We start from the raw sequence: 11,156 nt of genomic DNA on the forward strand, positions 1-11,156 counted from the left end.
CTGCATTCTTTTAATTTATGTTTTACATCTCAACTGTCTGGGGCATCACATAATTTATCCTTCAACCCCACATTCAGCGTTTATGATCAATAAGAATGTAAAGCCATTAATGATGGAGAATCCTGGAGGCATCATTAACATAAAGAATATCTCCTGCTTTTCTCCAAAGCTTTCCAGTTATGTATTAATTCTGATTTGGATTGGCTTCCTTATTTGCTATGGATATCTGGGATTTAAGGCAGCTTTAGCAAACTGAGCTGAGCATCTTCAAGAAAACAAATGCTGCTCAGGGGAAATGTGCTACAGTAATCTGAATGGAGGGCACTTGCCTGGTGTTTGTCATCAGCCCCGTGGGAGCTTCATCAGATGCCCCAGCAGTTCTGGGCTCTCTGGAGGCAAACTTGGAAAATAGGGCAGGTGAAGTGAGGTAATTGCTGACAAGCATTTTTTAAGAGATTCTCATACTTGTTTCTTTAGGTAAGCCTGATGTGTAGGAGTAGCTTCTTGCTTTGCCATATTTTTCTTTCTGGAACTCTCAAGAGTTTCTAGAACTGACACAGAAAAAGAGAGTGCTTTCTGAAAGCAGTTGCTTCTTTGTATTCATGGGTTTGAGGGCAGAAATCAGCGCAAATTCCTCAAAGTAGAAATCATACAGAAGACAGCTCATGTGTGACCCAGCCTGTGGTATTATTGTACTTACTAGCAGTTTTTATTTCCTGTGCCTTTTTATTACTCAGCTTTACTTACCAGTTGTTACTCCAATCACTGCCTGCTGTTATGGAAAGGGTTACTGCTTTATCTTAAAAGCAATTAAGAATAGGATAATAAGCATTCAGTGTTGTAAATCCATGCCCCTTCTGTAAGACCAAAATAGAAGCAATATTCAAATTAAATTACATGTTTATATAAAACCAGAAAAACCAGAGCCCACATGCAAAATGAAATCCTCAAGCATCATTTTGAAATGCAAACAATTTCATGAAATCTTGTGTTTACAAGTGACCCTGGGAAGTTGCAGGTCCTGACCCATAGTATATGGAAATTTCAGAGAATCCTCCAAATTTTGACTTAGCATGGACAGCACTGTGTCCACAAGAAGATGGATGCATTCAAAATCATGTCCAGCATTGAATGGAAGCTTCAGCTGTGTGTAATCTTTGGGTTTGACATGAGAATATCATGTAGAAACCTTCTCTGTGTGTGATCTGAGCTGCTTTGCCATCTACATTTTGTAAAGGCCTATTACAGACACTGGCAATCTGGGGTGCTGTGATTCTGCACTTGCAGAATATCTGCTGCTGACATCTTCTTCCATTTCTGATTATTCCAAAACTCTACATTTGTGCTGATTGAATAACACAAATTTTATTGTCAGCATTTCAGGGAAATACCTGCTTAGTTCTCAGAACAACTCAATACAGGGAGAAGAAAGAAGTAATATTTGCATTTAGCTTTGTTCACAGGGTGGAGGTATGATAGTTACACTGTTAAATGTCACACTGTTCTTAATCCACCTGTGCAGGATTAACTGCCTGGGATGATCTTTAGGAATGTTATTTGAATGTTTCCAAAACCAGGTGGAGGGTCATCCAGAAGGCTATGTTTAAAAGAATTGCTTTGAAAGAAATGATAGTAAATATTGATGAAAACAAAAATGAAGTATGGCCTTAATTCTTGCCTTTACTGTGACAGAGGGTGGCAGAGCCTACCTGTTTTTTTCACCCAGTTAAGGGAATGGTAATTTGAGCAGGTAGGCACATCCTGTTTCAGTCACCTACTGTGTTCTAACCCTGGGCAAGCCTGGCCCAGCTGTCCTAAATGAAAACACGTATGGTTATCCCATCAGATGGGAAAACCTCAGTAAACAGAAGTGTTCCCTCACAGGTTCTTATGGGTCCTGACTCCATATGCCTTTGGTCTCTGCTCCTTGAGACTTTGTGAGCTGGTCAGCCTTTTGCCTTTCAGGTGAGTCACTTTGTGCAGTTGCATCCGTGCACGATTTTGTTCCTCTCTCTCACTTTGGGTTTCAGATTGCTCCCAGTCTGTATTTAAGTTCTCATCTTTTTCTACACCACTGAGAAATGACTGTTTTTCCAGTGTATTGAAATAAGTGAAAACATGTTTTATGCTTGGTGCCGCAAAGAAAGAGGTTTTTCCTGTAGCACAGAACCAGCCAAAATGCTTTGTGAGAGCGCATCTAATTATTGAATCTCTCCCTTCCCTGGCCCCATTCCCTTCCTCCCTGTGATCATCATGCTCCAGCTTTGGTTGGCCAGAGTTCTCCCTTGCACAGAGCACAGTGTGTTGCCAACACCACTGTTGTTTGCAGATTTACGAGGTCTGGTTTTAAATGTCCTTGTGACAAACAAAAACATGTACGTGCTGCTTCTCTCTTAACAGCTGTTAACCCTAAATCACAGTGTGAACAGCCAATGAGATGCTAGAGTGCATCTTTTCCAAAATGCTGCCCAAATCTGAGCCCAAACTGCAGAGCTGAAGTGGAGGATCCTTTCCACACACAGTGCCTGTAAGCTGAGGAGGAAACCCAGCTGTTCTGCAAGGTACCTCTGCAGGGGCTGAAATGCAGCACTCTGGCACAGAGGAGACATGGAGAGACACAGGCCCTGGTTCTCTTCATTTCAGGGGAGTCAAGGCCAGGTCTTAGGGTCAGCATTAATATCCTGTGAAAGGTGAGTGGAGTTGGCTGTTGTTCCTGCAAGATTTATACCTCCTTGTCTCAACAGGCACCTTGTCACTTTTTTCCTTGGCCTCCACTTCCCACAGCAGTCATGATGTACCTGTTTCTGAGTTCAGCATGTTCTGAATTCTGCGTGATCCTTCGGAAAAGCAGCACTTTTAGATTGTCTTTTAACTGATGTATTTTAAACATGGCTTATCACTTATTGACCACATAGGAACACTTGATCTTTGCATGAACTACGTTCAAAATGTTTGATAAAACCATGCAAAATATTCTCCTTTCTAAAAGATATGACTATGAGCAACAGAGAGGAGATAAACAGGACTCCATCCAGCATGACCTATACAGTAAAATGTCACTTAATGCAGACAGTTTTTTGCCTTCCATTTTACATCTTCTTTCAATGACAGCTTTGATGGTGTAAGGCTGGAATAAAGAAAAGGCACAGTGCCCAGTACAACACAGTGTACAGCAGCAGCAAATTTGATTTGTTTGCCTCAAAGGGCAGGTAATGCATTTAAGTAATTGTGTAGCACATCAAAGTCAAATTTCACAGACCTCAGCGTGCGACAGTCAGAAATCAGTGACCTGGCAGATGCCCCAGCTCCTCTCTGGGCACCTTCCCAACATGTATAAGTTGGTCAGGTGGGTATCAGTTACAGGTGCACAAACCAGCTGACAGGACAGACCCTCAGGCTCTTTGGAGTCCAACACAATTAGCTGTGACACATCTGACAGCTTCATATCTGTGCATACTTCTCCAAAACATGACACGGGTTCAAGTTAATGTAACAGCCAATAAATGAAGGCACAAGCAGCTTTAACAAATGTTCACAACGTTCTTTCCAGTATTTTAAGACTCATCGATATACCTGAATTCAAGTTCTGTGTTACTCTCTGCCAAATCTAAAAGAGCATATTCCAGAAAGTTAATGGTTAGTAAGGTGTAGAAAAGAATCAGGCAAACATAACCTCCAGCAATGTTTGATGACAGTGATTTGTAACCTGGTGTTTTGAATTATACCTTGATAAAGGTTTAATTGCCTGACACCTGTCAGCTGGTTTGTGCACCTGTAACTGATACCCACCTGTCAGAAAACCTGTCTCTCATGCTGTATAGGTGTTTATCTGGAATGAGTATAATTCTGTGGAGATTTTGAGGTAAATAAATAAAACCCATTTGGTTTTACTTGCAGCCTTGCTGGGTGAAGATGTGGACTTTTGATTGTGTCTCTCTTGGGTGCTAAAGGAAAATGATTGGTTAGGAGGACATTGTGGTTAGGGGACCTCCTTGTGCCTCCTTTTTAATAACTGGGCTCTCTCACAGAACCAGTCTGTGCTGGTTTTGGCTGGGGGTAGAGTTACTTTTCTCCTAGTAGCTGGCATGAATTGTGTTTTGGATTTGTGCTGGAAATAGTGTTTATAACACAGGGATGTTTTTGTTATTGCTGACAGGGCTTATACAGAGCCAAGGTCTTTTCTGCCTCTCATCCCACCCCAGCAGTGAGGGCTGGGGGTGCACAGGGAGCTGGGAGGGGACACAGCCAGGACAGCCAACCCAAGTGACCCGAGGGATATCCCATAACATACGGAGTCATGCTCAGCATGTGAAGGTGAGGGGAAAAGGCAGAAGGGAAGCACATTCAGAGTGATGGTGTTTGTCTTCCCAAGTCACCTGCTCTCCTTGGGGTGGCTGAACACTTCCCATGGGAAGTAGTGACTGAATTCCTACTTTCCCTTTGCTTGTGTGTTGAGCTTTTGCTTTACCTATTAAACTTTCTCTTAACCCATGAGTTTTCTCACTTTTATGATTCTCTCCCCCTTTAACCAGGGAAGAGGAGCAACTGAGTGCTTTGTGGGACTGAAGTGCTGGCTGGGATTAAACCATGACACAGAATTACAAATGCAGGACCACAGTGGCTTTTCACCATGTCCCTTCCTACCAAAATGCTCATAGACATCTTGGGCAACAGCAAAAGCTGGAGGTGACATGGCAGGTGAGCTCCAAAGTTATTCTAATGCCCTTTCCCCAAATCATGACATGGGCAAAAATCTGTCTCCCCACAGAGTTATTCCCTTGTGTCCATATCTGCACAGGGCAGTAATCACCTGCTCCATTGGAAATGCAATATATCTGTAAATACTGGCAAAATTGCTTTTGTGTCCTGCTGCTCATCATCAGGACCAGCTCTGAATTCAGCAGTTCTTCTGAGACCTGTGTCTGCTCATCTGCCTGCCTCAATCCCAGCAAGCATACAAAGGGCACATTAAATATAACCTTGGCCTCTGGTACAGAAATAAATCACGTAACATGACCCTCATGCCAGTTAAAGAAGCAGCATTGCAATTCCTACTGCACTGATTCATATTAGTGAGTATTTCCCTTTCCTTGAAAAGACACTGTGAGTGCCAGCTCCATGAAGATGAAGAGCACGAAGCACGAGTCCCAGCCAAGTCCTGCTGAGACTCTGCAGCCTGCGGGTGACAGATGAGATCTTTGCTGTTGTATCCTGTGTCTTGCCAGGGTTGTGGTTTGCCCCATCAGCAGCACTCATAGGGGTTGTCTGCACAGTGTCACAGGAACCAATAATTGGAAAACACATTTTAAATTCCCTGCTTCAGTTTTGTCTCTGAGGGAAACCCACAGGGTGACAACTGCAGGCAGGAGTATTTCAGGTATCTGGGTTCCCAGGATATCCCACTCTCAGCAAACTCCTCCACGGCAAAACCTCTGCATAGTGTTTCCATCTGTGCATGGGGAAAAAAGTTCTAGCAAAAATGGGAGTTTCCCAACTCCTTAACTGGGAGAGGGACCAAGATGGTAACAGTAAGTTGATTTAAGTATCTCAGAGTAATTGCCAGGTAAGAACTGCCTTCAACACTGTAACCCTTAGTCTGTATTGCTGAAGGAATGGGATAGCTTGGAGGGTGCTTTCCTGCAGGGTCTCCCCAGTGCCTCAGAGTAAATTTTATCGGGAGATTGTTAACTGGGACAAAACCCAGTGTATTTCCTCCGCGGAGACCAGGATGTACACGTTTGTATTTATTTCCCATAATGATGTCCAGCAATAGTACCTGTAGCGTACATGAGTTATGTGACCACCGTGAAACCTGTGCCTCAAAGCACTTCATTCCTTTCCCCTCCTCTCTTGGCCTTGGGAGCTTTTCCTGCCCGGAGGCGGCGATGAAACAACCTCAGCTGTGATTTAACTCCCGCGCTGGGTGCTGGCACAAGCTCTCCGTGTCAGTTCTCCACAGTAGCGCAGATGTCCCAGCGGGATGAGTGCAGGGCAGTCCCAGAGGCTGCGGACCACCAGGATGCGGTGAGCGCAGGGCGATCCAGAGGCTGTGGACCACCAGGATGCGGTGAGCGCAGGGCGATCCAGAGGCTGCGGACCACCAGGATGCGGTGAGAGCAGGGCGATCCAGAGGCTGCGGACCACCAGGATGCGGTGAGCGCAGGGCGATCCAGAGGCTGCGGATCACCAGGATGCGGTGAGCGCAGGGCGATCCAGAGGCTGCGGATCACCAGGATGCGGTGAGCGCAGGGCGATCCAGAGGCTGCGGATCACCAGGATGCGGTGAGCGCAGGGCGATCCAGAGGCTGCGGATCACCAGGATGCGGTGAGCGCAGGGCGATCCAGAGGCTGCGGATCACCAGGATGCGGTGAGCGCAGGGCGATCCAGAGGCTGCGGACCACCAGGATGCGGTGAGCGCAGGGCGATCCAGAGGCTGCGGACCACCAGGATGCGGTGAACGCAGGGCGATCCAGAGGCTGCGGACCACCAGGATGCGGTGAGCGCAGGGCGATCCAGAGGCTGCGGACCACCAGGATGCGGTGAGCGCAGGGCGATCCAGAGGCTGCGGATCACCGGTGCCGCTCCCGCCCAGCGCCGTCCGCCGAGCGCTCGCTGGCGCCGCCTGGTGCCCGGAGCGCGGCACCGCAGCAGCGCCCACCCGCCCGGCGGGGAGCGGGGGGGGGGGGCAGAGCGGCGCTCGCTGCCGCCGCCTGGTGGCACAAAGGATGCACTGCGGCACGGCCTGGGAGCGCGCCTGATGCCGGCCCCCGCGCTGGGATTCGCGCACTGAGCCGCGGAGTCCTGCAGCTTAGAAAGGACCCTCAGGAGTTAAAGGTGGTAACCCAGCACTGCCGAGCCCACCACTAGACCATGTCCCCAAGTGCCACGTCTAAACTGCAAAAGCAAATGGGTTGTATATGGGTTATGCGTGCCCCTACGGATGGTGACACCACCACTTACCCACACAGCATGGTCCACAGCTTGACAACCCTTTCAGCAAACATATTTTTCCTAATTATCCAATCTCAACCTCCCCTGGCTCAACTTGAGGCAATTTCCTCTTGTCTTGTCATTTATTACCTGGGAGAAGAGACCAACCCCTACCTGGCTACAATCTCCTCTCAGGTAGTTTTAGAGAGCGTGAGGGCTCCCCTGAGACTCCTCTTCTGCAGACTAAACACCCTTATCTCCCTTCTCAGAATTCTGCTCCAGACCCTTCCCAAGCTCCATTTCCTTTCTCTGGGTTCACTCCAGCACCTCAATGTCCTTCTTGTAGTGAGGGATCCAGAACTGAGCACTGGATTTGGGGTGTGGCCTCAGCAGTACCAAGTACAGGGGGATCACCACTGTCCTGGTCCTTCTGGCCACACTTGCTGATGCAGGCCAGGATGCCATTGGCCTTCACAGTTCTCCAGGTGTGGCATCAGCAGTGCTGAGTAAAGGGTACATTAGGCTTTGGTACTTCTCTAAATAAAGCTGGCTTCACCAGAGGCTATAAGCAGCAGAGGTGTTCCTGCCCACTGTCCCACCAGACTGGCCCATGAGGGCTCCTACTGACTGGCAGGAGACAGAAGAGAAGGTAAGCTGTGAAATGTGGTTTTCATATCCACAATGTCAGACAAAGTTATTTCCTATGGTCAGAACTAGTTATGAAATGCATGTCTACACTAGAACTGGGTTTAAAATATATGTGTAAAGAGAATAACTAAGGGCTAAAGAAGTTCTCACTTTAAATGCTAAGGTCTATTTCATTTCTATTGCTAGCTGAAAGGTTTTGTGAGAAAAGGAACTGTTTGTCTCCTTATGAAGACTCGTAACCCCCACCTAGGAATAAATATGATTTCCTACTTCAGAAGCCAGGATGTTTTATGTAGCTCCTGGTAAATCTGTGGAAACGTAGAAGAAGCAAAGTCTGCCCTCCCCACTAACTTTGTTCATTCATGGAACTAATTAACTGGTTTGAGATCTTGTCTATGCCACCCAAAATGACTGGCCTTTGCAAAGAGTTTCCTCAACACGAAGTGGTTCTGTAGTGCCCTTTGCTAATAATCACGATGCAAGATAAGGACAGTGGAAGTGCCAGAAATTTCCTGTTCTCAAATTCCCTAAATCAAATAAAATCAAATCAGTCCCAAAGATCTTTACACAGGTTTAAGAAAGGAGAAGTCACTTCCCATATCACACACTGCAGACAAAGAATAGGGCACCTTTAAAGCCAAGGAGAACTGAGAGCGCACAGCTCAATCAACACTTCAGGATATTACTTTGTTCTTTTTTTTAAAAAAGGGGCATGAAAGTCTTGTTCAGTCTTGTCCTTTCAGATAACCAGTCCGAACAAAATGGATTTCTATTATGTAGGGGGATACAGTATGGGTAAATGAAGGTGGTATAGAATGTAATCTTATCCCCTAAAGAGTTGCAGCTGGACCAATTACTAAAAATTAGAAGCAGGCCTGATCTTAACAGGCCACACCTGTAGCCAATAAGAACTTTTGTATAAAAGAGTGGATTGGTGGGATCTGGAGTCAGAGGGTGGTTACTGCAAGGACCAGGAATAGTCAGTGCTTAGAGGAGTTGCCTACAAGAAATGTCGAGGAGGTATGAAACTCTGGCAATATGAAAATCCTTGCACCATAATGATAAGAGAAGTCTTGATATATAAGACAACAAATATGGACTCCTTGTACTATAATGATAATAGAACTCTTGATGTATAAGACAACACTATTAGTTCTCTTTAAATGATCAAGCTTTGAACACTTTCTTATTGCTACATGTAAAAGATATTTTTAAATGTTCCTGAGAATGTAACCTTGTGATATTTTTTTAAGCCATCAGTGAAAACTTTCAGTTCCTGCCAAAACAGACTCTTTTCTAGAGACCAATTTTTTTATACCATGCAAACTATGATTAAGTAAATCAACATAAACTGTGCTTTATTCAAAATATATTTTTTTAATCTACTAAAATAAAAATAAGGAACTTTCTTCATAAATCTGACAGTAATGTTGGGCCTTTCTTTCTTTGGAAATCTATGCTATCCATTTAAATAAATACGTTTAACTTCTGGATAGAAATTGGTTTTAAAAATCTAAGAAAGACTACTAATTTATTTTAATAAAAGGAAAACCCAAAAGACTGCAACAGCTTTTGTAAGTTGCTTTCTGTAACTGTGATTCCTTTTTTATCTAATATTTATGAATGTACTGCACAACAAAATCAGTATTTCTGTATAACTTATTTATGTACTCCATCTTTGAAGGAGGAATTATTATCATTTTATTTAGCATCTGAATCAAGAAGATTATTCTTTCCAGATGTAAAAAAGTATCTTCCCTTTTATTTTAGTTGTCATAAAGTATATATAATACACATTACCCTGAAATTTCCCTTTGCTTTTACCTTACAAGCAAAGTAAAACACAAGCTTTTTGTTTTAAATCCTGCTGTCCCCTTCTCAGATAACTCCTACAACTGTTTTTGCACTTCTAGTTTAGCAAATCTTACAGGCAGGGTATATCTACAGAAATAACTTGCATAGCAAAAAAGCCAAGCCAGCTCTGTACCTCAGCACAGCCAGATCTTGATGGCCCACTTCCATGGCAAATTCACTTAAGTTTTTAGTAAAATACTCTAATTTAGGAAAAAATATTTGGTTTTGATATGTATAATGCTTTATTTTTGCCTACAACAAGCAGGTATTAAGGAATAGATTAGTCAAACCTGAATTTCATTGGGAGTCACATTAGTCAACAGCTCAGGTGTAATTTAGCCAGAAAAAAATTAGGATCTGAGGACTTTGTCACACAGCCTTCATTTTTGGTGAGCATATGTTTTTCTATGGCACTTCTCCAGTGTATTTAATTCTCTACTTTCAATTTTCCTTCAAATTTACATTATTTAACTCACCCAAAGTATTTACAGCACTCTGTAAGTGCAGATACAGGCAGCCTTATGCCTTATTGGCAACATTTTCTGTAGAGCCCTGGCTCACATGAGAACCTCCCTGCTGTCCTATTTTCTTGCATGGATATATAATTCTTCCTTTATGGGTCCTTGTTAATTAAAAATACTTAGAATAGTTTGGATCCCACTGTAGCAAAGCACCATGGCATAGCACATAAATTATGAAGAAAAAATACTGCTAGCATGGATCACTTCCCAGCATTTGTAATAAGAGGGAGCACAGTGAATTTCCAGCCCCTCTCATCTCTCATATTACTCCCTTCCCTGGGAGTGGCCACTCCTGCCCTCTCCCCCAGAATCTCCATCCATTTGCTTCTGCTGCAGCTTTGCAGGGCACATGTAGAGCCAGAGTCCTAAGAGCCCTCTGGTTGAAAGAGCAGAAAGCTACTTAGACAAAATAATGGTCTCTTAGTGTAAGTACAATTAAATGTGGCCTCTGTAGGGAAAAGAGGCCACTGCCTGTTAATTTTTCACTTCTGCAAATTAAACAGGGTGGGGGGGAGGGCAGTGGTCCATAATCCTCTGCTCTTTTAGGTTATGCTTCAGTTGATTGTTCACGTTTACCTGCTTTAGGGCATTTTTGTGTATTCTTTCTTCTTTTTCCTGTTTTCAATCCTAAGCAAAGGATTGATTATCAAAATTTTATTTACTGGTCTGCTTCCCAATTCCCTAGATTTTTTTCCTGATGTTTGATAGAACAATCTGGAATTCATCCATAAAATTGCTAGTGAGTTTTCCTGTAACTGGAATAGCATGCATCTTTTTATACAAGCTGTTTTAGCTCATTACTATGCGATTCTGAAAGATCTGATTCTCCTACCTTATTTTGTAAAAGAGCCCTAATGAGGTGGTTAAGAATTTTCTTTATCAGTTATTGCCCTCCAAATTTGCTCATGGTGCAGCTTAAAATCTCCCCTTCTCTCCTACCAACTGAGCTATAGTCAATCATGCAACTTAGTCTTTTGATAATTTATTCCACTTAATCATGCATGAAATGTAAAAATCTCAGAGGAGGAGTTTGGGCAGCTGGAAATTAGGAAGGGGAAAAAAACCCAAACCAAACATTCCCACCTTTTTTTCCTTGCAAACTCAGCATATCCTATGCTGAAATTACTGAGGCACCATGGTGCCCTGCTTTTTTCACAGTCTCTTGGTGCTGGAATCACACTTTAAATCATTCTCCAAAAGCA

General features: G+C 43.9%; 1 long non-coding RNA gene across 1 annotated transcript; it reads left to right on the top strand.

Moving 5' to 3' along the window:
- Window positions 1-1,881: 1,881 nt before the first annotated feature.
- On the top strand, window positions 1,882-3,896 carry LOC136555370 (uncharacterized). The gene is made up of 2 exons (XR_010783478.1): window positions 1,882-1,965; window positions 2,401-3,896. It is a non-coding gene; the product is annotated as an uncharacterized lncRNA (long non-coding RNA).
- The last annotated feature ends 7,260 nt before the right edge of the window (window positions 3,897-11,156 follow it).

Source organism: Molothrus aeneus, chromosome 4, assembly GCF_037042795.1.
Source record: "Molothrus aeneus isolate 106 chromosome 4, BPBGC_Maene_1.0, whole genome shotgun sequence".
NCBI classification, from domain to species: domain Eukaryota; kingdom Metazoa; phylum Chordata; class Aves; order Passeriformes; family Icteridae; genus Molothrus; species Molothrus aeneus.